The following is a 26,487-nucleotide window of genomic DNA, read 5'->3' as shown; positions in this document are numbered from 1 at the left end:
TGCCAGATTAAGTTAGCAGCGAGCAGTATTTACGTGCCACCTGGTTCATGTTTGTTTAAATGTGGTGTGCAGCAGTCGGCTTTGTGCAGTTGTGTCTGTGGTCAGTGATTTAGTTTCTTGAACTCAATGGCACAAGGCATGCCGACATTGGAATGGATGTTTGGCTCCAGGCTCGGCATCAGCAAGGGCAATTCTTCTCAGGCAATGGTAAATGATGGGTCTACATGGAGGAGCAGGGGAGGGTACTCAGGTTGGACAGGGTGGGGTTACTGGATGCATGGAGGAGCAGGGGTGGGAGGGAGGGAATGTCCATGGTTTATACGAACATACGAATTAGGAGCAGGAGTAGGCCACTCGGCCCTTCGAGCCTGCTCCGCCATTCAATAAGTTCATGGCTGAACTGATTTCTTCACATTACCACCTACCCCCGATAACCTTTCACCCCCATTATAATGGTTGTTATTGCTGCTGAAGCTGGATGTGGGTGGTTGCGGGGGTGGTGGGTCGATTTGAGCATTACAGTCATCAGATGGTCATGAGGGGCCTAAAAGGAGGGATGAGTGCTGTCAATTTCGGGTATCTGCGGGGCGAATTCAAGGTACGGCTGGCAGAGGGAACCGTCACAGTTAATGGGGCAATTGGATTCTGTAGGGGGGAAGGTCAAGACTTAGGGTTGGGTATTCTACGGATTCGTAGGGAGGGGAACAGGACGCGACAATAATATTAAGGTGGATTTGAGGAGGATCAAGTGTCAGAGTCAACATTTCAATGACAACACGAGTACTAACAGGGAGGAGGGATGGCTTGAATAAATTGATTGTGACACCGTCCAACGCAATGGGGGGAGGTTCAATAGTAACAGAGGGAAGGGTAACGGTTACACTGGGTGGGTCAAGGGTGATGGATTCAGGCTAGAAGGTTGCAGGAGGGGGTTGGAAGGTGGGGAAACTTGCCTTAACTTGTACACACACCATTTTATCAAACAATAATGCAGACCACATGGCTACTCAAGGATTGCAAGTCAAGTGGGAGGAGACAAATGATAGTGGATGGGATTTCCTGCTGGCTGCAATTTTAAGGCACATAAAAGTGAACTGCTCATTGCTTTGATGGTTCAGCTGACTGGCAACAGAGGGCTGAATTGGAACGCCCTGCTCATTTCATTATTTGCAAAGCTGCAGCGACATGGGTCTCATACACCCAAATTGTCTACTACTATGGGAAAAAGAGCAGAGGAAGTGACTAAGGAGGGCTCTCTTCCCTCAACACATGATGCCTGACTGCCAGCAACAGGCAGAACAAGAAGATGAGGATACTCCGAATGATAACATCCAGGAACGGCATTATCGAAGATGGGCGCTGGTATGTCATCACATCCTCAGGTCAAGGACAAATTACCTTCAAATGTCAGAGAGGCAATGCCAGAGATGCCTATAGATGTCACATGAAATGGGCACAGAAATTTGTCGGATCCAGCAGCATGACCGACAACCGCTTGGGTTTGGTGGGAATTCCATTCCAGTTGCCCTCAAGCCACTGAACTAAATTTTTTTGCGAGTGGGGCCTTCCAGGGATCAACAGGCGACATATGTGGCATATCACAGTCTGCGACCCATAGGTGTATCAAAAAAGTGACCCATGCCCTTTTTCGATGCGCCAATGATGTCATCTACTTACCTGTAGACGAGGACAGCCAGGCAACAAGGTCTGCAGCCTTAGGTGCCATCGCTGGGTTCCCTAGAGTGCAAAGGATGATCGACTGCACTCATGTGGCCAGTAGAGCTCCCTGGAACCTGCCTGCTGCATTTGTGAATTGCAAAGGCTGCCACTCTTTGAACATACAACTGGTTTGCGCAAGTTTCCCAGGGAGCTGTCACGACTCATACATTTTGAGGAACTCACAGCTGCCAGGAGTTTTTGATGAACCAACCAAATTAGACGGCTGGATCCTGGGTGACAAGAGTTACCCCCTTTGGACATGGTTGATGACACCAGTGAGGCATCCTCAAAGTTCCTCAAAATGCTGAAGAGAGATACAATGCTGCTCCCGCATCCATCAGCGCCATCATCAAACACATCATTGGCATACTGACAATGCGATTCTGCTGCCCTGACTGGTCTGGAGAGACTCTTCAGTACACGCCATAGAGGGTAACACGAATAATCGTTGTCTGCTGTGCATTGCTCAACCTGGCAATTAGAGGCGGCAACATTTTGCAGGCAGAGGAACAGTAGGAATGCCAGTTCTCCTCAGATGAGGATGACTATGAAGTGGGTGAGGGGGAGGACAACAATAGATATAAGGACCATGGAGAGACGTGCAAGGGACATCAGGGAAAACCTCACATTGCACATTTCAGCCAACAAAAAGCCACTTCATTAAGGAACATTGGTAGGAGAAAAAAAAATTCCCCAAATATGTTCACATACGCCTGAGGTCTTATTGATTGTAGTAATCTAAAAAAAGGGCTCTTCTGACAATGGTACATGAACCTGTAGTGGAAATGGCCTGCCTGCTATCAACTTCATTAAAAGCGACCTGCATCTCCATTGGAAATATTGTCCTGCATCAAAGAATTAACCCGCACACATAGGAAGCTACAATGTTGCAGCACTTTGATATGACCGGCAGATCAAATCTTCTCTGGGCTACAATGGAACAGAAAACACACCAATGTAAGGAAAGTAAGGGTGTGACCACAAATATTAGGCATGTTGGTTGTGAAAAAAGTACAAAATCTGCCAACGACAAGCAGCCATCCTTGAAGACTGAAGGCTCAAATGGACACTGGACACTTTTTGAAATGCATGGCAAGCATCAATGCGTTCCTGCCATAGGCCTGCAATGAACAGTTTCCTTTTCAACCGAGCCAAAGCAAATGATTTACAAGAGTGCATCAAATATTAAAGTAAATAAATATGCATTTAAACTTCAACAATATGTGCACAATATTTACAGCACACATGCCACCTTTGTGCTCAAAACTGTTTTTTTTAATGTTTTTTATTTATTGATACAGCACTGAAACAGGCCCTTCGGCCCAATGAGTCTGTGCCAATCATCAACCACCCATTTATACTAATCCTACAGTAATCCCATTACCATCTCACATCCCCACAATTCCCCTACCTATACTAGGGGCAATTTATAATGGCCAATTTACCTATCAACCTGCAAGTCTTTGGCTGTGGGAGGAGACCAGAGCACCCGGCAAAAACCCACACAGTCACAAGGCGAACTTGCAAACTCCGCACAGGCAGTACCCAGAATCGAACCCAGGTCGTTGGAGCTGTGAGGCTGTGGTGCTAACCACTGTGCCACTACTATGTCCAGTTGCTGTCCTGACATTAGTAGCTAGGTGGAGACAGTTTGCTCAGAGCACTGCCCCATTGCTGTGGATGACTGTGTCGGCCGTCCTCTGGGGGAATGGGGCCTTGGTGGCTTCATCCTACCGGAGGTCTGCAGCACTGGTGCTTGAGTATCCCCTTTGTGCTCACCTGCTGAAGGTAAGGGGGTCAGTGTTGTGTGGGGTGCGGGGTGGGGGGGGTAAGGACGAGATGCTGCTTACCCTAGGGGTGTCCTGAGAGGAGGGCCCAGTGGCAGTGGGCACACCCTTCTCCTCCACCTGGGCGCATGATGGCACCTGCTCCTTCCATGAGGGGAAGGAGCATCCGTTGGGAGGTCCAGCTTCCTTGTCCCCTTCTTGCTTAGACTCTGCTGCATGGCTACAGCGATGATGTGCAAGTCAGAGCGTTTATGGCTTGAGTGCTCAACCAGTTTCACCACAGAGTTCACCAAACTCTCTACTAAGGAAGCCATACGCACAAATGCCTGGGAACTGGCAGACGCATGGCTTATATGGACTCCTCTATGGCACGTGCAAAGCCATGCATGACCTCAGGCATCTCCGACATATTTTCCACATGGCTTTGCTGCACATCCATCAGGCTTCTTGTAGCTACAAACAGAGGATCATCATGAGCGTGGGTCTGAGCAGTGGCTTGGTCCCCAGAAGTCCTCTGATTGTAAGGGGACCCAGCTGGCACACGCTCCCTCAGCTGCTAGGATGAGTCTGTGTCATGCACACCAGATTGTAACCCAGATTCTAATATTGAACCCCTCCCCCATGAACCGTATGGATGTATCTGCGCTGGTGGAGGTGGAAGAAGAGGCAGGTGACGATGCACCCTCTGGGGCATTGGCTTCCTCTTCCTCCCCAGAGGAGGAATCTTGTGTCTTGCAGGGTTCTGTGACACGACTGCAGTCACCTGCAATGGAGACACAAACAGAGGCACTTTAAGCATCAGCTGAGCATGAGTTCACACACTTCCCTTTTCTGTGCACATATGGCTGCAAGCCTGCAGATGACACTTCATCCTTACTTACGCCTTGAGGATCCTGCCTCGCCGTCTGCAATAGCTCTGCCTCCCTCTTCTCTCACTATTTCTGACGCCTACTCTTCAGCCGGTGTCTGGACTCTGATGTCAGGGACACCTCCACCTGTCTGTGCCCGCTCGTGCTAGTTGTGGGTACGTTTATCCTGCAGGAAACAGTGTAGATTTAGTGACATGTCAAAAGATGTAATTGTATACATGCATCGACTTCACTCATTCTGGAATGGCTTTTGCACGACACATCCAAGCACATAAAAAATGCCAATCGTCAACTTTGCGCACAATCAGTAAGTGTAAGCACCAAGCTGCTCATGCATTCTACCTTCTGTTTTAAAGACATGGAGCCAGCGAGAAAAACAATGGGACAGCTTCGCCAAGGCCACTTATCCTCGCCGATCTGAGCAAGTCATTGATATGTTTGTGACACTGAATTCAGGTTCTCTGCATCACCCCATGGTTCAAGACCTCCTCTGCTACCTCTATCCAAGCTGCCTTGGTGAGGCAGGAGGATCTTCTGACTCCATCTGCAGGATAGAGGACCTCCCATCTTTCCCTGAGGCCTGGAAGGGAAACTGCAGGGAGGCATTGTAATGAGAAGTTTTTTATGTTGTCTGATGCAACATAAATGAGATAGGAACATAGGAAGATAGGAACAGGAATAGGCCATTCAGCCCCTCGAGCCTGTCCCGCCATTCAATGAGATCATGGCTGATCCGTGGCCTAACTCCATATCCCTTAATACATTTGCTTAACAAAATTCTATCTATCTCAGATTTAAAATTAACAATTGTTCTAGCTTTAACTGCTGTTTGTGGGAGAGAGTTTCAAACCTCTTCCCTTTGCGTGAAGAAGTTCTGGTGGATTGGGTCTACTGACAAGTTGACATCCATGACATGTTTTGACAAACTGTTCCACATCTTTCTCCATCCCTGGCCACCATACTTTGGTTTGTAAGTTTTGCTTAGTACCAACCACTCCCAAGTGACCCTCATGAGCTAGCATTACCAGCCTACACCTAAGTTTTTGTGGCACTATAAGTCTGTTACCTCTGAGAACACATTTCCCAATTGTGCACAGTTCATCTCGTATAACCTGTATGCTCTGAATGGGCAATTCTCCCAATTTCCAGCTTGGATTCTCTGTCTGATGTCATTCAATTCTGGATCTTTGTCTGACTGTCTTTCAGTCTCTCTCATTGTCATTGCTCTGGGTGTGGAATGAACTGCCACAAACCACACGAATGATTCAGCTTCCTTCTCCAGTGAAGATCTGTGTGTTTGTCCTTCAACTGGCTCTATGATGCCTTAGCCAACCAGTTCCTTGATCTTTGCCTCAACTTTCTCTCTCAGACCAAAAGGTGTTCTGCATACAGGCTGAGCTACAGGCTTCACATTCTGATCTATTGTTAATCTCACTTGGCGGTTGTGCAACTTCCCAATTCCTTGAAACACTGGTCCAAACACCTCTCGAAGCTCCACAAAGGATTTCACAGAATTCACTTTCAATCCAATGTGTGGCACCCCCAAGGCTTGGCCAGTTTCTTCACTCAGAGGAGGCTCACCATCCTCCTCAATCACTACAAATTCTGCCTCCACACTCCGATCTCCAGCTCTCGCACACACAGTGAAGCACCCAACAGTTTGAAGTGGGGTTTTAAATGAGTAAGGATAAAGCTTTTTGACACATTTTTGTGATGTGTACTTAGATTCTCTTTGTCTTCAGTTCCTCCCAAAGTGCTCGCTGATGACATTACTGCCACTGCCTGAATCTACAATAATGTTCATTTCAACTCCCCCAATAATCACTGGAACATTCTCATGGTTGCTTCCATTGACAGAAAACATGTATCCACGAATGCTATTTGTGTCGTGACTCCCTGCATCTTCTTCAACTCGTCTCACAGTTGTACGACTTCCATCTCTCTTTCCTTTACATCATTTGCTAGGCTTCCCACTCTGTTCAATTTTGCTTCTGCACTCCTTGGCAAAATGGTCTTTGCCCCCACATTTTCTGCATATCTTTCCTTTGGCAGGGCAGCAATCATCTCTTCCATAGTGCCCCAAGTTGCCACATCTGAAACACTCTCAGACTTTCGCTGTTTACATTTACGCGTATCTGGATTCTATTGTGTCACTCGATTAACCTCAGATTTTGTCGTGTCGATGGCGGAAATGGGACCAAGTTTCATGCTGTGAGCTTGTCCATCCACTGCTTCCAATGCAGCCACTATGTTCAAAGTGTCGTCCAACATTAATTCACCTCCTCTTCCAGCAGCCGACTCCTCAACCTATCCGACTTGCAATGTTGTCGCACCTGGTCCATTATATGGATCCATGCAACAAAATTCAATCCATCAGATGCCTGCCTCAAATGAGTCACAAATTGGGCTGCTGTTTCCCTCTTTTTATCTCATTTGACAGAAAACATGCCTTTGGAATGTGGCATTTGGCGTCACCACATAATGGTCCTTTAAAGCTTTCACTGCACATTCATAATCCGCCTTTTCTCCTGTGTTGGGCAACGTCTTGAAAGTCTACATCACTGACACACCTACATTGAACAGTAATAAGGCCCATCGCTGTGCTGCACCTCTATCGACCCATCCAAAAACAATCCTCAGCTGTCAGCATAGGATTCAAACTCCTCCAGCCATGCTTTCCATTTCACGCTGATGGAACTGGCATCACCCGTCAGACCATACGGCTCAATTCCAGACTGCAGACATATCCATATCAGCCATGATATAATCCTAAATATCTTCAAATTTACCTCTGTATTGTTTGTCTTTCTATCCTCGTTGACAATGTGACATCTCAGGTTAAAAGATTCACTCTTGAAATCACAGATTTAACTTTAACAAAGATTTAACAAGCGTTAATAGAGACTTCTGTTCATTGCTGCAGCACTTGCCTATCTGACCTTACAACAACCCCCAGGTCAGGAGTTTTCCCCAAAAGATAAAGCTACTTTCATTTTCTCTTCAAAGTACCGTATAGTTTCTCATACTCAAGCCCATACATATAATCATGACAGAAGGTACCACAAAAAGGCTCTTTGTAATGGACAATTTTCATGGACCATTCCATGGGACCTTGGAACTGGACTTAAAAAAACCTTGAAAAGCTTACGTAAGCACAATGATTCACTTCTTCAACATGCTCGTCAACAAATGTCAGAGGCAATTAAGCCACACAATGAAATGCATCTATCCAAGATTTGGAATGATTTGTCTGAACCATTGAATTTCTGTGAACTGCTATAGAACTGTAAATAATATTTAAAAGTTTACGAGCTATGGAACCACTGTGACTGGGTGTGCCTTGGAATTGCTAATCGCAAAGAATTGTTTCATTAGAGTGAAGTCTGATGTTGATAACATAGAAACATAGAAAATAGGAGCAGGAGTAGGCCATTCGGCCCTTCGAGTCCGCTCCACCATTCATTATGATCGTGGCTGATCATCCAAAATTAGTAACCTGTTCCGGCTTTCGCCCCATACCCTTTGATCCGTTTAGACCCAAGAGCTATATCTAACTCCTTTTTGAAAACATTCAGTGTTTTGGCCTCAACTGCTTTCTGTGGTAGCGAATTCCACAGGCTCACCACTCTCTGGGTGTAGACATTTCTCCTCATCTCAGTCCTGAAAGGTTTGCCCCGTATCCTTAGACTATGACTCCTGGTTCTGGACTCCCCACCATCGGGAACATCCTTCCTGCATCTACCCTGTCAAGTCCTGTTAGTATTTTATAGGTTTCCATGCGATCCCCCCCTCACTCTTCTGAACTCCAGCGAATATAATCCTAACCGACTCAATCTCTTCTCATATGTCAGTCCTACCATCCCATGAATCAGTCTGGTAAACCTTCGCTGCACTCCCTCTATAGCAAGAACATCCTTCCTCAGATAAGGAGACCAAAACTGCACACAATATTCCAGATGTGGCCTCACCAAGGCCCTGTATAATTGCAGCAAGACATTCCTGCTTCTGTACTCGAATCCTCTCGCTATGAAGGCCAACATGCCATTTGCCTTTTTTACCGCCTGTTGCACCTGCATGCTTACCTTCAGCGACTGGTGTACAGAACACCCAGCTCTCGCTGCATATTCCCCTCTCTCAGTTTATAGCCATTCAGATAATAATCTGCCTTCCTGTTTTTGCTACCAAAGTGGATAACCTCACATTTATCCACATTATACTGCATCTGCCATGCATTAGCCCACTCACTCAACTTGCCCAAATCACCCTGAAGCCTCTCTGCATCCTCCTCACAACTCACCCTCCCACCCAGTTTTGTGTCATCTGCAAATTTGGGGATATTACATTGAGTTCCCTCATCTAAATCATTAATGTATATTGTGAATAGCTGGGGTCCTAGCACCGATCCCTGCGGTACCCCACTAGTCACTGCCTGCCATTCGGAAAAAGACCCATTTATCCCTACTCTTTGTTTCCTGTCTGCCAACCAATTTTCTATCCATCGCAATACACTACCCCCAATCCCATGCGCTTTAATTTTACATGCTAATCACTTATGTGGGACTTTGTCGAAAGCCTTCTGAAAGTCCAAATAAACCACATCCACTGGCTTCCCCTCATCAACTCTACTAGTTACATCCTCGAAGAATTCTAGTATATTTGTCAAGCATAATTTCCCTTTTGTAAATCCATGCTGACTCTGTCCGATTCTATGACTGTTCTCCAAGTGCTCTGCTATAAAATCTTTGATAATGGACTCTAGAATTTTCCCCACTACCGACGTCACCGACGTCAGGCTGACTGGTCTATAATTCCCTGCTTTCTCTCTACCTCCCTTTTTAAATAGTGGGGTTACATTAGCTACCCTCCAATCTGGAGGAACTGTCCAGAGTCTATAGAATCTTGGAAGATGACCACTATTTCCACTATTTCTAGAGCCACTTCCTTAAGTACTCTGGGATGCATACCATCAGACCCTGGGGATTTATTGGTCTTCAATCCCCTCAATTTCCCCAACACCATTTCTCTACTAATACTGATTTCTTTCAGTTCCTCTCTATCACTAAACCCTGTGTTCCCCAACGTTTCTGGTATGATATTTATGTCCTCCTTTGTGAAGACTGAACCAAAGTATGCATTTAGTTGTTCAGCCATTTCTTTGTTCCCCATAATAAATTCCCCTGTTTCTGACTGTAAAGAACCTACATTTGTTTTCACCAATCATTTTCTCTTCACATACCTATAGAAACTTTTACAGTCAGTTTTTATGTTCCCTGCAAGCTTGCTCTCGTACTCTATTTTCCCCTTCTTAATCAATCCCTTGGTCCTCCTTTGCTGAATTCTAAACTGCTTCCAATCCTCAGGTCTGTTGCTTTTCCTGGCAAATTTATATGCCTCTTCCTTCAATCTAATGCTATCTCTAATTTCCCTTGTAAGCCATGGTTTGGCTACCTTTCCCGTTTTACTTTTGCGCCAGACAGGGATAAACAATTGTTGCAGTTCATCCATGCGCTCTTTAAATGTTTGCCATTGCCTATCCACCGTCATCCCTTTAAGTAACGTTTCCCAATCCGTCATGGCCAACCCGTGCCTCATACCTTCATAGTTTCCTTTACTAAGATTCAGGACCCTTGTCTCAGAATCAACTATGTCACTCTCCATCTTAATGAAAAATTCTATCATATTATGGTCGCTCGTCCCCAAGGGGTCTCCACCACTAGATTGTCAATATATAAACCAGAATATGTCCCATCAAAACACCTTCATATGTTAATGGGCTAGTCATGAACTTGGATGTATGAGATTGTTACAATTTGTAAGAAGGCACAGATTTGGGGAGGGGTTTGTGGCAATCATTGTCACAGGTGTGATTTTCTTTCTTTTTGGTAGTTTATAGTTTAAGGGAAAAAAGTGTGCTTTAGCAGCAGTAGTAGAAGCATGCAGCTTTTCAGAAGCAGCAACCTTTATCAGAAGCGGCAACTTTTCAGAAGCAGCAATTCAAGGGTTAACAGCGTGAGTGCAGCTCAAAAGGGAATGGTGTTTGTGAGTATGATATTGATCTTTGTAAGTTTATCGCTGTTACAATCAACTATTAAAAAACAGTTGTAGTCTTGATTATTTTCTCCACCCTGACAGGTTCAGGTCGAACCTTAGAGACAGGAGTATAAGAGGGAGGGTATCAGTTCACCTACCTACAGCATTTTGGGACGTCTTGTGGTCATGAAAGGCGCTAAAGAATTCTAAGTTTTCCTTTTTTTCTTTTTATCTGGGCTTCTAGTTTAAATAATATTGTCGATATTTTGAGTAATCCTACACTAATGGGAGTGTGGTGAATCAACCGAGGGAAGAACATGGTAGGCACAGGTTTAATTTTCTTTTTAACGATCCAGTCTAATGAATATGACATTGATGTACTATTGCAGCACTTTCAGTGAAAAGTGGTCTGTGGCCTTTTCATCATCAGATTTTAATGAACTCTCCAAAACAAAGATTCAGAGGATAGAAAGAACTATCACAGATTCCCAATGTCCAGATTAGTAGATAAGTTATGAGCTGGTAATATTTTCATTGTACAAATGATTGTTGCAGCTTAATACAAATAAACAAATATAGAAAAGCATAGCACATTAATCTAACTTCCCTTGTGACCCTGAATTGATCTGTAAATGCCTGAATGGCTTCAATGTTACTTGTTTTGTTAGTACTACCCTGTTGACGCTGTGACAATCATTTGTATTCTGTACACTGGAGCTATTGCTATCACTGATAACTAAAGAAACTGAAAGCTTATTTACCATACTGCCACAATCCTGATCAGAATGAAGGTCTTGGCTTTTAGAGCCTGTCTGCAGCTTGGAAGAAAAGTCTGCATGCACCTTTAAATTAGTAAAACTGAATGCAGGCAGATAGAATAGACCAATGGAAAATAGCCAGTAATTTTATGAAAATTAATTCCTTTTCATACAAGTGGCATTTGGCCTATGGAGGGAATGCTTGTCAGAATTCCTGTTCTCGCCTTGAAACATGCCCAGACCTGCCCTCAACGTCCTTTTACTAAGAAGTGGAAGGGCAGAGGATTTCCCCTGTTCCTCTGAAATTTGGGCCAGTTTTTACATAGATTAAAGTACAGTAATAAATCATGATGAGGATAGTTATAGGCTTCAGGATGACATAGACATGATTGTGAATGGCAGATGGAGTTCAATGCGGAGAAGTGCGAAGTGATGCACTTTGGGAGGACTAATATGGAAAGACAGTATACTATAAATGGTATGACTTTGAAAAGTGAAGATCAGCAGAAGGACTTTGGTGTCCTTATACACAAATCCTTAAAGGTGGCAGAGTAATTTGACAAGATGGTTAAAGAAGCATACGGGTTAGTTGGGTTTATAAATAGACAAAAAGAACATAAAAGCAAAGAAATCATAATAGAACTTTATAAATTACTGGTTAGGCCTCCGATGGAGTAATGTGGACAATTATGGGCATCACACTTCAGGAAAGACGTAAAGACCTGAGCAAGAATAAAGAGGAAGTTTACCAGAACGTTACCAGGGGAGAGGGACTTCAGTTATGAGGAGAGGTTGGAAAAGTTAGGACTATTCTCCCTGAAACTGGGAAGGTAAGATGTGACCTAATAGAGGTTTTCAAGATGATCAGAGGTTTTGATATTGTAGATAGAGAAAAAGTATTCCCTCTGGTGAGTGGATCAATAACTGGAGGTCAAGGATTCAAATTCATTGGCAGAAGATCTAGAGGGATAATGAGGAGAATTTCTTTTCAGTGAGAGTTATCATGATCTAGAATGCTCCACTTGAAAAGGTGGTGGAGAATGATTTCATAAATATCTTTAAAGGGAGTGGACATAAAGGCCGGCTACTGGACCCGAACCCGACGGGACACGATGACATGTGTCGGGTTCGGGTCAGGTTGGGTTGCACTTCCGGGTCCAGCATTCGGGCTCGGCTCGGGTCGGCTCAGGCCGGGTCAGACACGCTCTATCACAGGTAAGTAGCTCCACAGTTAATGTAATTTTTTGACTAGAAAGGTGATTTGTTACAGTTATTTTAAGCTTGTGCAGATCAGCAACAAAGTGAAAAACAGAAGGTAAGTTAACTGATGGTCGGGTCAGGTCGGGTTGGGCGTGGGAAAAAAGGGAAGGACTCAGGCCGGGTCAGGCTGGGGTCGGATGTGGTTCTGTCGGGCTTGAGTCAGGTTTTTTTTTGCCGACCCGAGCAGGCCTTTAAGTGGACAGGTACTTGAGGTTATGGAAAAAAGCACAACTGCTCTTTCAAAGAGACAGCACAAGCACGATGGGCCAAATGGCCTCCTTTTGTGCTGTAAGTTTTTATTATTCTATTAGAATGGTCAGTGCACTCTCAGCATGTGCCAGAAACTAGAGGCCTGAAATTGCCAGAAATTGGGCCTTGGGTGCATCTTAATAACTGCATGGTCTGCAAGATGACTGTTGTCCCTCCAGAGTCAGCTTTCTGGTTCGGAAGGCTCCAATTTGGCAAGTCCTGGGCTGCGGTGGGAGGGGAGGAGGCTTGGAGAGGGGCATTTTAGTGTGCACTGGCAGAAGCCCATAGTCCTATTCTTCCCTGCTCCAAATGAACTTAAGTATGGTTAGGCCGCTGAAGCACATTAAAAACCGAGTGGACAACTTTTACTGCTGACTAATTTCCCGGTTAGTTCTGAAACAGGCATTAGGCCCCTCACTAACAAATGCCTAACACCAGTTTTAGTTGTCCACCAGGGATGTTTGAATATTGCCTAACCTAATATGAGGTCAGCTGTATATCAGGTTCCCTTTGGTGCAGGAGACAACACTGTGAAATTGGTGCTTTATACCCCTGTCATGCACCCGAGAACCAGGCATAGTATTTCATGACAGTCAATCCCTTTTAGCATACTAGCCAGACTTCCAGGGATAGCCTGGTAAAATGCCCAGACATGACCTGAAAGCTCTGTTTTTATTAGGAAGTGGAAGGGCTGAAGATTTCCCTATCCCTCGCCCCTCAAGTTCTAGGCCGAGGATTCTATAGAAACAAATTGCGAGAATTGTCCCATCCCACATTGTGGAGTCAGGGTAATAAGGATAATGTTAATGGGTGAGCGTTCACGCTATGTTCATGCTTGGTTGAATGCTGCCTGCTGGAAACATCACCTGAAGGTTAAGATAAAAAGAAAGCAAATTAGATCATTGTTGATAGGTAATATCTTTGGATTTTTGGAAAAACAGATCTAACTGTTAGAAATAACAATTCACATCTCCTTTACGATAGGTTGTATAGATGGGCTGTGAAAGCACAACACATTAGAGTGGAGGTATGAGTAAAAATTAAAATAACATGCTCGATATAGGAACAGTCTAATCCTGAAGTAGAAAAGAGCACATTATGAAAAACAAATTCATTAGACACTTCCAAAACTGCTTTCTCTAATCTGATTCAGCAAACTTATGTGGTTAAACTTATAACACCTGGAGAATGTATGCAGCAAGACCTTACGATCGTCTGATGTGTTTAATCCAAATCAACCACTGTTGCAAGTAGGAAGTTATTATCCTGATGGAGTAACCCTGATGTCAAGTGGACAGGACTTAACTTGCAAAAAAATGTTAAAAAGAGCTATAAATTCCTCAGTCCTGGGGTTGGCAAGTTTGCATCATCTATGTGAATGGGGAAGAATATGGGCCAGTTATTGTCGGTCTTGATCTTGATGTGGGCACCATCCTATATTATGCCAATTACCTGGAACTTACAATTTGTGATGGCATGGCATACATCCATAGGCAGAAGGTCCACCCCATCCAGATGCACCTCCAGTAGATAAGAAAAATCACCTAGATTTCGTAGTCAGTGGTGAACTTCCAATCTCTGTGGCATGGATTTCCCCTTCCCCGATGTTTGAATCTGGCACCAAGTCAAGGGGATCTCCAGGCATCCTGCAACAGTGATGTCATCAAGCAGGGTAAGCCAAACACATGAAGGTATTCTCACAGACAGCAAACTAGGAAGTAAAATGCACTGATTATCCTTAACTTTTAAAATTTTACAGAGAGTGATATAAATGATTGGGACAACCTAGGATGAAGGTATCATAGAATCATAGAGCCATTGGGGCATAGAGTTATACAGCAGTGAAACAGGCCCTTCGGCCCATCGTCTCCGGCTGGCCATCAAGCACCTATCTATTCTAATCCCATTTTCCAGCACTTGGCTCATAGCCTTGTATGCTATGACATTTCACGTGCTCATCTAAATACTTCTTAAATGTTGTGAGGGTTCCCGCCTCTACCACCCCTTCAGGCGGCGTGTTCCAGATTCCAACCATATGCTTGGTGAAAAATTTTTCCCTCTAATCCGCTTTAAACCTCCTGCCCCTTACCTTAAATCTATGCCCCCTGGTTATTGAAACCTCTGCTAAGGGAAAAAGGTTTCTTCCTATCTACCCTATCTATGCCCCTCATAATTTTGTATACCTCAATCAGGTCCCCGAAGGAAAACAACCCTGGCCTATCCAGTCTCTCTTTATAGCTGAAATGCTCCAGCCTAGGCAACATCCTGGTGAATCTCCTCTGCACCCTCTCCAGTGCAATCACATCCTTCCTATAGTGTGGCGACCAGAACTGTACATAGTACTCCAGCTCCATCATAACCTCCTGCTCTTATATTCTATGCCACGGCTAATAAAGGCAAGCATCCCATATGCCTTCCTAACCACCTTATCTACCTGTGCTGCTGCCTTCAGTGAACTATGGACAAGTACACCAAGGTTCCTTTGACCCTCTGTACTTCCTAGGGTCCTACCATCCATTGTATATTCCCTTGCCTTGTTAGTCCTTCCAAAATGCATCACCTCACATGTCTCAGGATTAAATTCCATTTGCCACTGCTCTGCCCATCTTACCAGCCCTTTGATATCGTCCTGTAATCTAAGGCTTTCCTCCTCACTATTTACGACACCACCAATTTTTGCGTCATCTGCGAACTTACTGATCATACCTCCTATATTCACGTCTAAATCATTAATGTACACTACAAGCAGCAAGGGTCCCAGCACTGATCCTGTGGTACACCACTGGTCACAGGCTTCCAATTGAAAAAAACACCCTCGACCATCACCCTCTGCCTCCTGCCACTATGCCAATTTTAGATCCAATTTGCCAAATTGCCCTGGATCCCATGGGCTCTCACCTTCTTAACCAATCTCCCATGTGGGACCTTATCAAAAGCCTTACTGAAGTAGACTACATCAACTGCTTTACCCACAACTACACATCTAGTCACGTCCTCGAAAAATTCAATCAAGTTTGTTAGACATGAACTCCCCCTGACAAAGCCATGCTTACTATCCTTGATTAATCCCTGCCTCTCCAAGTGGAGATTAATCCTGTCCCTCAGAATTTTTTCCAATAGTTTCCCTACCACTGATGTTAGACTCACTGGCCTGTAATTACCTGGTTTATCCCTGCTACCCTTCTTGAATAATGATACCACATTCGCTGTCCTCCAGTCCTCTGCCACCTCTCCTGTGGCCAGAGAGGATTTGAAAATATGTGTCAGAGCCTCTGCAATCTCCTCCCTTGTCTCACATAGCAGCCTGGGATACATCTCATCTGGGCCTGGGGATTTATCCACTTTTAAACCTGCTGAAAATGTTAATACCTCCTCCCTTTCAATGCTAATTTGTTCGAGTATATCACAATCCCCCTCCCTGATCTCTACACCTACATCGCCCTTCTCCATAGTAAACGCAGATGAAAAGTAATCAGTTAAAACTTCACCTACATCCTCTGGCTCCACCCACAGTTTGTAACTTTGGTCCCTAATGGGCCCTACTCTTTACCTGGTTATCCTCGTGCCCTTAATATACTTATAAAATGCCTTGGGATTTTCCTTTATCTTGTCCGCCAGTCTTTTTCATGCCCCCTCTTCGATCTCCTAATTACTTTTTTAAGTCCCCCCCTACACTTTCTATACTCCTCTAGGGCCTCCGCTGTTTTCAGCCCTCTGAATCTGCCATAAGCCTCCTTTTTTTCCTTATCCAATCCTCTATATCCCTTGACATCTAGGGTTCCCTGGACTTGTTGGTCCTTCCCTTCACCTTTATGGAAACATGTTGGCCCTGAGCTCTCACAATTTCCTTTTTCAATGACTCCCACTGATCTGATGTAGACTTTCCTACAAGTAGCTGCTCCCAATCCACTTTGGCCATATTTTGTTTTATCATATTGAAATTGGCCTTCCCCCAATTCAGTACCTTTATTTCCGGTCCATCTTTGTCTTTTTCCATAACTACCTTAAATCATACAGAATTATGGTCACTATCCCCGAAATGCTCCCCCATTGACACTTCTACCACTTGTCTGGCTTTGTTCCCTAAGATGAGGTCCAGTACTGCCCCTTCTCTTGTAGGACTTTCTATCCGCTGGCTCCAAAAGCTCTCCTGTATGCACTTTAAGCCTTTTGCACTAAGACTATCCCAGTTAATATTGGGGAAATTGAAATCCCCTACCATCATTACCCTATTATTTTTACAATTCTCTAAGATTTGCCTACATATCTGCTCCTCTATCCCTTCCTGACTGTTTGGAGGCCTGTAGTACACTCCCAGCCAAGTAATTGCCCCCTTTTAATTTTAAAGTTCTATCCATGTGGCCTTATTTGAGGAACCTTCTAAGATGTCATCCCTCTTTACTGCAGTAATTGACTCCTTGATCAACAGTGCAATGCCACCTTCTCTTTTACACCTCCCCCCCCACCTCTTGTCACATCTGAATATTCTATATCCTGGAATATTGAGCTGCCAGTCCTGCCCTTCCCTCAACCATGTCTCTGTGATAGCAATAATATCATATTCCCATGTGTTAATCAATGCCCTCAAATCATCTGCCTTACTTGTAAGACATAATCATAAACAAACATTAAAACAATTATTTAAAAAGTTTAATTTTTTTATCACAATGGAGAAATTTATATCCCTAAAATCTTAAATTACTTTTTCAGGGCTAGCGAAACGGTTCAGCAGTAATTATGGACTTAGTATGCCATTAAAAATGCAGTTACACCTCATTTAACAAGGTGTAACTTTCTTGAGGGTTTTTACAGCGAGACTAACAATGTAAAAAGGCAAGGTCTCGTCAGTTCAAATATTCCTAATTGAATGCAATCTAGGGGAACTTCAACAGCGTACCCTATGGAGTAGCGTAGAATCACTGACAGTAACTTCTAAATTTCCGCACTGAACTGCACATGTGCGGGCTCCAGAAGTTACTGTCAGTTTCAGAGGATGGTAATGATGGTAAACACTGATAGTTTCGCTGTCATTACTACCACAAAATCCAGGCCAATACATAGCCAACGCTCTTGTCAATTTTAACACCATGTTCATGAATTGTCATGATCTGTTGTAAACTTGATAGGAAATCAGAGGAAATCCTGAAGAAATGGTGAAAGTGGCTGGAAATGGCCATGAGAGTTATTTCTCTTGGATTACACTGATATATTTCTTGAAATTACAGCAGAAGATCAGGCCAACCCTTATGGAAACTCAGAGCCCAAGATTTTAGCAGCAGTACCAAGTAGTTTCCACTTTTGTACGGAAGCTGAACTTTTGTAACATAAAAGCAGAGGTGGGACTGGGCAGACTTTGAAACAAAATGATTTAAGACTCACTCTGCTTCATTCTCGTGTCTGGTCAGGAATTGGCTTTGGATTAAGGCTGCATTTCACGAAGACATGATAGAGGCACTGGCATCTTGGGTGCTCTGCCTGTGAGCTGCTTTTGGGCTGTAATGTGAGGTCATTCTCCTTAAACTTTTGTCTCTACTGGTGTGCAGTGCTGATGTACTGAGAGAGCATGCAGGATTCAAAGGATGGAATATCAAAGATAAGCAGCTCACTGCCAATTTTCAATATTTCAAAAGCGAAGTGCTGAGGCAGAACAGCATGATTTCTAATTGCTGTTTTAAAGGGACTAAAGGATATTTTGGAGCAAAGAAGGTACCCTTCAGCAATGCTTCCTCCAAGCTGCTTCAGTGCATGACTGCACATCAGTTTTAAAGGGGCGACGCATTGCAACAAGCCAGCCACATGCAGCAAACAGCAACTAGAGGGAACATTGCCCTTCACTCAAAGGTATTGGCACTGCAGCCTGCATGGAAGTAGCTTAGCACCTTCACGCTTTCTGAACTGTATCCTGAACCTGGGAACAGGTGATGAAGACATTTTCTGGTTTATGCAAGGTAAGTGTGCTCACACTTTGCATAATTTAACAATGTTGCCTGAAAAGGCACCTCAATGGCATTTGAAAGTAAACTTGGTATAGTGTAACAGAGTAAGTATGCATTGCACTCTGGCAACTGTTCATCCACTTTACAAACGCGAAGGCATGGTCATGGTTTATCCAGACTGCTGACCTCTGTATTGCTGCTATCACAATGTGTTTGTCCTATAACCTGTGAAATGTGGCGAGAAACAAAAACAAAACATACTGCACACAAAAGGCATCTGGATGCCAAATGTATGCGTGCTCACATAAGATGACAACTAATTAGGGCACTGTTCATAGGACCACCTGCAGAAAGGTGGCTGCAGACTTGGGGTAGTGGCAGAAATGCCTGCTATATTTTAAATGGAGGAAGAGGGCAAAATAATGGTCATCTTTCACTCCAATTCAATTCCCAACACTAATCTTTGTAGGCCTCAATGCTGGTCGAGGCCTACAAAAAATGTACTTGATTCATCCTAGGGGCTGTTCTGCCCATTTAACTGCCCTTGCTCCATTCTCTGGTGCTGTATCAGCAGTTCCACCAGCACTACTGGATTCTCCTCTTCAACAATGGTGGGCTGTCTTGGTAGTGAGAATACCACTGGGATTCCAAGCTAAGCATTGCCCCTGAACTAGGAAAATTGGTCAGGGTTAGGAGGTATGCAAAAGCCCTATCCATAGAAAATAAACATGGAAAAGTTACGGCACAGAAAGAGGCCATTCAGCCCATTGTGTCTGCGCCGGCTAAAAAAAGTAGCCACCCAATCTAATCCCACCTTCCAGTACCTGGTCCATAGTCTTGCAGGTTACAGCACTTCAGGTGCATGCCCAGGTACCTTTTAAATAAGTTGAGGTATTCTGCCTCAACCTGCGATCCATGCAGCGAATTCCAGACACCCACTACCTTATGGTTGAAAAGGTTTTTCCTCATGTCCCCTCTAATCCTTGGAACATAGGAACATAGGAGCAGAAGTAGGCCATTTAACCTATCGAGCCTGCTCCACCATTCAGTACATACATGGCTGATCATCCACTTCAATGTCTTTTTCCCACACTATCCCCATATCCCTTTTTGTCATTGGTATTTAGAAATCTGTCAATCTCTACTTTAAACAAATTCAATGACTGAGCTTTCACAGCCCTCTGGGGTAGAGAATTCCAAAGATTCACAATCGTCTGAGCAAAGAAATTTCTTCTCATCTCTGTCCTAAGTGGCTTCCCCCTTATTTTGATATTGTGTCCCCTGGCTCTAAACTCCCCAACCAGGGGAAACATCTTACCTGCATCTTGCCTGTCTATCCTTATAAGTATTTTGTAGGTTTCAATGAGATCATCTCTCATTCATCGAAACTCCAGAGAATACAGGCCCAGTTTCCCAAATCTCTCTTCATAGGACAGTCCCACCATCCCAGGAACAAGTCTGGTGAACCTTCGTTGCAGTCCTTCTATGGCAATAATATCCTTCCTAAGGTAAAGGGATAAAAACTGCACACAGTACTCCAGGTGCGGTCTAACCAAGGTTCTATGCAATTGAAGCAAGAGGCATTAAAAGGCATTAAGGTGGACAAGTCCCCAGGTCCGGATGGGATCTATCCCAGGTTACTGAGGGAAGCGAGAGAGGAAAGAGCTGGGGCCTAAACAGATATCTTTGCAGCATCCTTAAACAAGGGTGAGGTCCCGGAGGACTGGAGAATTGCTAATGTTGTCCCCTTGTTTAAGAAGGGTAGCAGGGATAATCCAGGTAATTATAGACCGGTGAGCCTGACGTCAGTGGTAGGGAAGCTGCTGGAGAAGATACTGAGGGATAGGATCTATTCCCATTTGGAAGAAAATGGGCTTATCAGTGATAGGCAACATGGTTTTGTGCAGGGAAGGTCATGTCTTACCAAGTTAATAGAATTCTTTGAGGAAGTGACAAAGTTGATTGATGAGGGAAGGGCTGTAGATGTCATATACATGGACTTCAGTAAGGCGTTTGATAAGGTTCCCCATGGTAGGCTGATGGAGAAAGTGAAGTCGCGTGAGATCCAGGGTGTACTAGCTAGATGGATAAAGAACTGGCTGGGCAACAGGAGACAGAGCGTAGCAATGGAAGGGAGTTTCTCAAAATGGAGACGTGTGACCAGTGGTGTTCCACAGGGATCCGTGCTGGGACCACTGTTGTTTGTGATATACATAAATGATTTGGAGGAAAGTATAGGTGGTCTGATTAGCAAGTTTGCAGACGACACCAAGATTGGTGGAGTAGCAGATAGTGAAGGGGACTGTCAGAGAATACAGCAGAATATAAATAGATTGGAGAGTTGGGCAGAGAAATGGCAGATGGAGTTCAATCAGGGTAAATGCGAGGTGATGCATTTTGGAAGATCTAATTCAAGAGTGAATTATACAGTAAATGGAAAAGTCCCGGGGAAAATTGATGTACAGAGAGATTTGGGTGTTCAGGTCCATTGTTCCCTGAAGGTGGCAATGCAGGTAAATAGAGTGGTCAAGAAGGCGTACGGCATGCTTTCCTTCATCGGACGGGGTATTGAGTACAAGAGTTGGCAGGTCATGTTACAGTTGTATAGGACTTTGGTTCGGCCACATTTGGAATACTGCGTGCAGTTCTGGTCGCCACATTACCAAAAGGATGTGGATGCTTTGGAGAGGGTGCAGAGGAGGTTCACCAGGATGTTGCCTGCTATGGAGGGCGCTAGCTATGAAGAGAGGTTGAGTAGATTAGCATTATTTTCATTAGAAAGACGGAGGTTGAGGGGGGACCTGATTGAGGTGTACAAAATCATGAGAGGTATAGACAGGGTGGATAGCAAGAAGCTTTTTCCCAGAGTGGGGGATTCAATTACTAGGGGTCACGAGTTCAAAGTGAGAGGGGAAAAGTTTAGGGGGGATATGCGTGGAACGTTCTTTACGCAGAGGGTGGTGGGTGCCTGGAACGCGTTGCCAGCGGAGGTGGTAGATGCGAACACGATAGCATCTTTTAAGATGTATCTAGACAGATACATGAATGGGCAGGAAGCAAAGAGATACCTACCCTTAGAAAATAGGCGACATGTTTAGGTAGAGGATCTGGATCGGCGCAGGCTTGGAGGGCCGAAGGGCCTGTTCCTGTGCTGTAATTTTCTTTGTTCTTTGTTCTTTGACTTCACTACTCCTGTACTCAAATCCTCTTACGATAAAGGCTAACATACCATGAGCCTTCCTAATTGCTTGCTGCATCTGTATGTTAGCTTTCAGTGACTTATTGACGAGGACACTCAGGTCTCTTTGTACATCTACACTTTCTAATCTCTTACCATTTAAGAAATACTCTGCACATCTATTCCTCCTACCAAAATGCATAACCTCACATTTTTCCACATTATATTCCATCTGCCACATTCTTGCCCACTCACTAAGTCTGTCCAAATCCCCTTGAAGTTGCTTTGCATCTTCCTCACAACACACGTACACACCTAGTTTGTGTCATCCGTGAACTTGGAAATATTACATTTGGTCCCCACATCCAAATCATTGATATATATTGTGAACAGCTGGGGCCCAAGTATTGAAACTTGCGGTGCCCGACTAGTCACAGCCTGCCAACGCAAAAATGAACTTTTTATTCCTACTCTTTGTTTTTTGCCCATTAACCAATCCTTAATCCATGCCACTGTATTACCTCCTATCCCATGTGCTTTAATTTTGCTAACCAATCTCCTGTGGGGGACTTTATCAAAAGCCTTCTGAAAATACAAGTATACTATGTCCACCGACTTCCCTTTATCAATACGGTTTGCAACATCCTCATAAAACTCCAACAGGTTCGTCAAACATGATTTCCATTCATAAATCCATGTTGCCTATGCCCAATCAGATCGTTATTATCCAAATGTCCATTTATCACATCCTTTAGAATAGATTCTAACTTTTCCCTACTACTGATGTAAGGCTAACAGGTCTGTAATTCCCTGTTTTCTCACTCCCTCCCTTCTTAAATAGTGGGGTGATGTCTGCTACCTACCAATCTGCAGGAACTGTTTCAGAATCTATAGAATTTTGGAAGATGATCATCAATACATCCACTGTCTCCAGAGCTACTTCTTTCAACAATCTAGGATGTAGAATATCAGGTCCTGGGGACTTATCAACCATCAACTCCATTAATTTCTCCAATACAACCTTCTTTCTAATACAAATTTCCTTCAATTCCTCATTCTCCCTAGTCCCTTGGATCTCTAATTCTGGGAGATTTCATGTGCTTTCCTCAGTGAAGACAGACACAAAGTAATCATTTAGCTTCTCTGCCATTTCTCTATTCCCCATTATAAATTCTCCTGACTCTGCCTGTAATAGACCCACATTTGTCTGAGCCAAACATTTCCTTTTTACGTACCTATAGAAGCTTTTACAGTCCGTTTTTATGTTTTTTGCTAGTTTACATTCATATTCTATTCTCCCTTTCTTTATCAGTTTCTTGGTTCTCCTTTGCTGTATTCTAAAATCCTCCCAATCCTCAGGTTTACTACTATTTCTGGCAACTTTATAGGCCTTTTATTTTAATCTTTTTAAAAATTCATTCATGGGATGTGGGCATAGCTAGCTAGGCCAGCATTTATTGTCCTTGAGAAGGTGGTGGTGAGCTGCCTTCTTGAACTGCTGCAGACCAATACACCCACAGTGCTGTTAGGAAGGGAGTTCCAGAATTTTGACCCAGCGGCAGTGAAGGAACGGCGATATAGTTCCAAGTCAGGATGGTGTGTCACTTGGAGGGGAACTTGCAGGTGGTGGTGTTCCCATGCATTTGCTGCCCTTGTCCTTCTGGTTGGTAGAGGTTGCAGGTTTGGAAGGTGCTGTCTAAGCAGCCTTGATGCATGCTGCAGTGTATCTTGTAGATGGTACACACTGCTGCCACTGTGTGTTGGTGGTGGAAGGAGTGAATGTTTGTCGATGGGGTGCCAATCAAGCGGACTGCTTTGTCCTGGTTGGTGTTGAGCTTCTTGAGTGTTGTTGGAGTTGCACCCATCCAGGTAAGTGGAGAGTATTCCATCACATTCCTGAATTGTGCCTTGTAGATGGTGGACAGGCTTTGGGGAGTCAGGAGGTGAGTTACTTGCCACAGAATTCCTAGCCTTTGACCTGCTCTTGTAGCCACTGTATTTATATGGCTACTTCAGTTCAGTTTCTGCTCAATGGTAATCCCTAGGATATTGATAGTGGGGGATTCAGCGATGGCAATGCCATTGAATGTCAACGGGAGATGGTTGTATTCTCTCTTGATGGAGATGGTCATTGCCTGGCACTTGTGTGCCACTTATCATCCCAAGCCTGGATATTGTCTAGGTCTTGCTGCATCTGGACACGGACAGCTTCAGTATCTGAGGAGTTGTGAATGGTGCTGAACATTGTGCAATCATCAGCGAACATCCCCACTTCTGACCTTATAATTGAAGGAAGGTCATTGATGAAGCAGCTGAAGATGGTTGGGCTTAGGACACTACCCTGAGGAACTCCTGCAGTGATGTCTTGGAGCTTGGAGCTGGACGGCACAGTGGTGCAGTGGTTAGAACTGCAGCCTCACAGCTCCAGCGACCCGGGTTCAGTTCTGGGTACTGCCTGTGTGGAGTTTGCAAGTTCTCCCTGTTACTGTGTGGGTTTCTGCCAGGTGCTCTGGTTTCCTCCCACAGCCAAATACTTGCAGGTTGATAGCTAAATTGGCCATTGTAAATTGTCCCTAGTGTAGGTAGGTGGTAGGAGAATGGTGGGGATGTGGTAGGGAATGTGGGATTAATGTAGGATTAGTATAAATGGGTGGTTGTTGGTTGGCACAGACTCGGTGGGCCGAAGGGCCTGTTTCAGTGCTGTATCTCTCTATGTCTCTATGAGATGATTGACCTCCATTAATCACAACAATCTTCCTTCGTGCTAGGTATGACTCCAACCAGTGGAGAGTTTTCCCCCTCATTCCAGGTTTGCTAGGGCTCCTTGATGCCATACTCGGTCAAATGCTGCCTTGATGTCACTCTCACCTCACCTTTTGAGTTCAGCTCTTTTGTCCATGTTTGAACCAAGGCTGTAATGAGGTCAGGAGCTGAGTGGCCCTGGTGGAACCCAAACTAAGCGTCACTGAGCAGGTTATTGCTAGGCAGTGCTGCTTGATAGCACTGTCGATGACACCTTCCATCACTTTACTGATTATTGAGAGGAGACTTCTTCTTCTTCTTTGGCCTCCTTGTCTCGAGAAACAATGGGTAAGCGCCAGGAGATGGCCAGTGGTTTGTGAAGCAACGCCTGGAGTGGCTATAAAGGCCAATTCTAGAGTGACAGACTCTTCCACAGGTGCTGCAGATAAAATTGGTTGTTGGGGCTGTTACACAGTTGGCTCTCTCCTTGTGCTTCTGACTTTTTTCCTGCCAACAGCTATGTCTCGTCGACTCGCCACTCTTTAGCCTCGCCTTTATGGCTGTCCGCTAGCTCTGGCGATCACTGGCAACTGACTCCCACGACTTGTGATCAGTGTCGCCTTTGAAGATCTCTTTAAAGCGGAGACATGGACGGCCGGTGGGTCTGATACCAGTGACGAGCTTGCTGTACAATGTGTCCTTGGGGATCCTGCCATCTTCCATGCAGCTCACATGGCCAACCATCTCAAGTGCCGCTGGCTCAGTAGTGTTTATATGCTGGGGATGTTGACCGCCTCGAGGACTTCTGGGTGGAGATACGGTCCTGCCACCTGATGCTAAGGATTCTCCGGAGGCAGCGAAGATGGAATGAATTGAGATGTCACTCTTGGCTGACATACGTTGTCCAGGCCTCGCTGCCGTAGAGCAAGGTACTGAGGACACAGGCTTGATACACTTGGACTTTTGTGTTCCGTGTCAGTGATGGGGCAATAATTGGCTGGGTTGGACTTGTCCTTTTTTGTATGTACTAGACATACCTGACCAATTTTCCACATTGCTGGGTAGATGCCAGTGTTGTAGCTGTACTGGAACAGCTTGGCTAGGGGCGCGACAAGTTCTGGAGCACAGGTCTTCAGTATCCAGTGTCTTCAGTTGATTCTTACTGTCACGCGGAGTGAATCAAATTGGCTGAAGTCTGGCATCTGTGATGCTGGGGCCTTCAGGAGGAGGCCGAGATGGATCATCAACTCGGCACTTTTGGCTGAAGGTTGCTGCAAATGCTTCAGCCATATCTTTCACACTGATGTGCTGGGCTCCCCCATCATTGAGGATGGGGATATTTGTGGAGTCACCTGATCCAGTTAGTTGTTTAATTGTCCACCACCATTCATGGTTGGATGTGGCAGGACTGCAGAGCTTAGTTCTGTCATTCGCATGCTGCTTACACAGTTTGGCAGGCAAGTAGTCCTGTGTTGTAGCTTCACCAGGTTGACACCTCATTTTGAGGTATGCCTGGTGCTGCTCCTGACATGCCCTCTTGCACTCTTCATTGAACCAGGGTTGGTCTCCTGGCTTGATAGTATTGGTAGACTGGGGGATATGCCATGCCATGAGGTTACAGATTGTGGTTGAGTACAATTCTGCTACTGCTGATGGCCCGCAGAGCCTCATGGATGTCTAGTTTTGCATTGCTCGATCTGTTTGAAATGTATTCCATTTCGCACGGTAGTAGTGCCACACAACATGATGCAAGGTATCCTCCATGTGAGGGCGGGACTTCGTCTCCACAAGGACTGTGCGGCGGTCACTCCTATCATGGACAGATGCGTCTGTGGCTGGCAGATAGGTAAGGACGAGATCAAGTATGTTTTTTCCTCTTGTTGGTTCCCTCACCACTTGCCGCATACCCAATCTACCAGCTATGTCCTTTATGATTCGGCCAGCTTGATCAGTAGTGGT

Source organism: Heterodontus francisci, chromosome 5 (assembly GCF_036365525.1).
Source record: "Heterodontus francisci isolate sHetFra1 chromosome 5, sHetFra1.hap1, whole genome shotgun sequence".
Lineage (NCBI taxonomy): Eukaryota > Metazoa > Chordata > Chondrichthyes > Heterodontiformes > Heterodontidae > Heterodontus > Heterodontus francisci.
Note: the sequence above shows the minus strand (reverse complement) of the source record.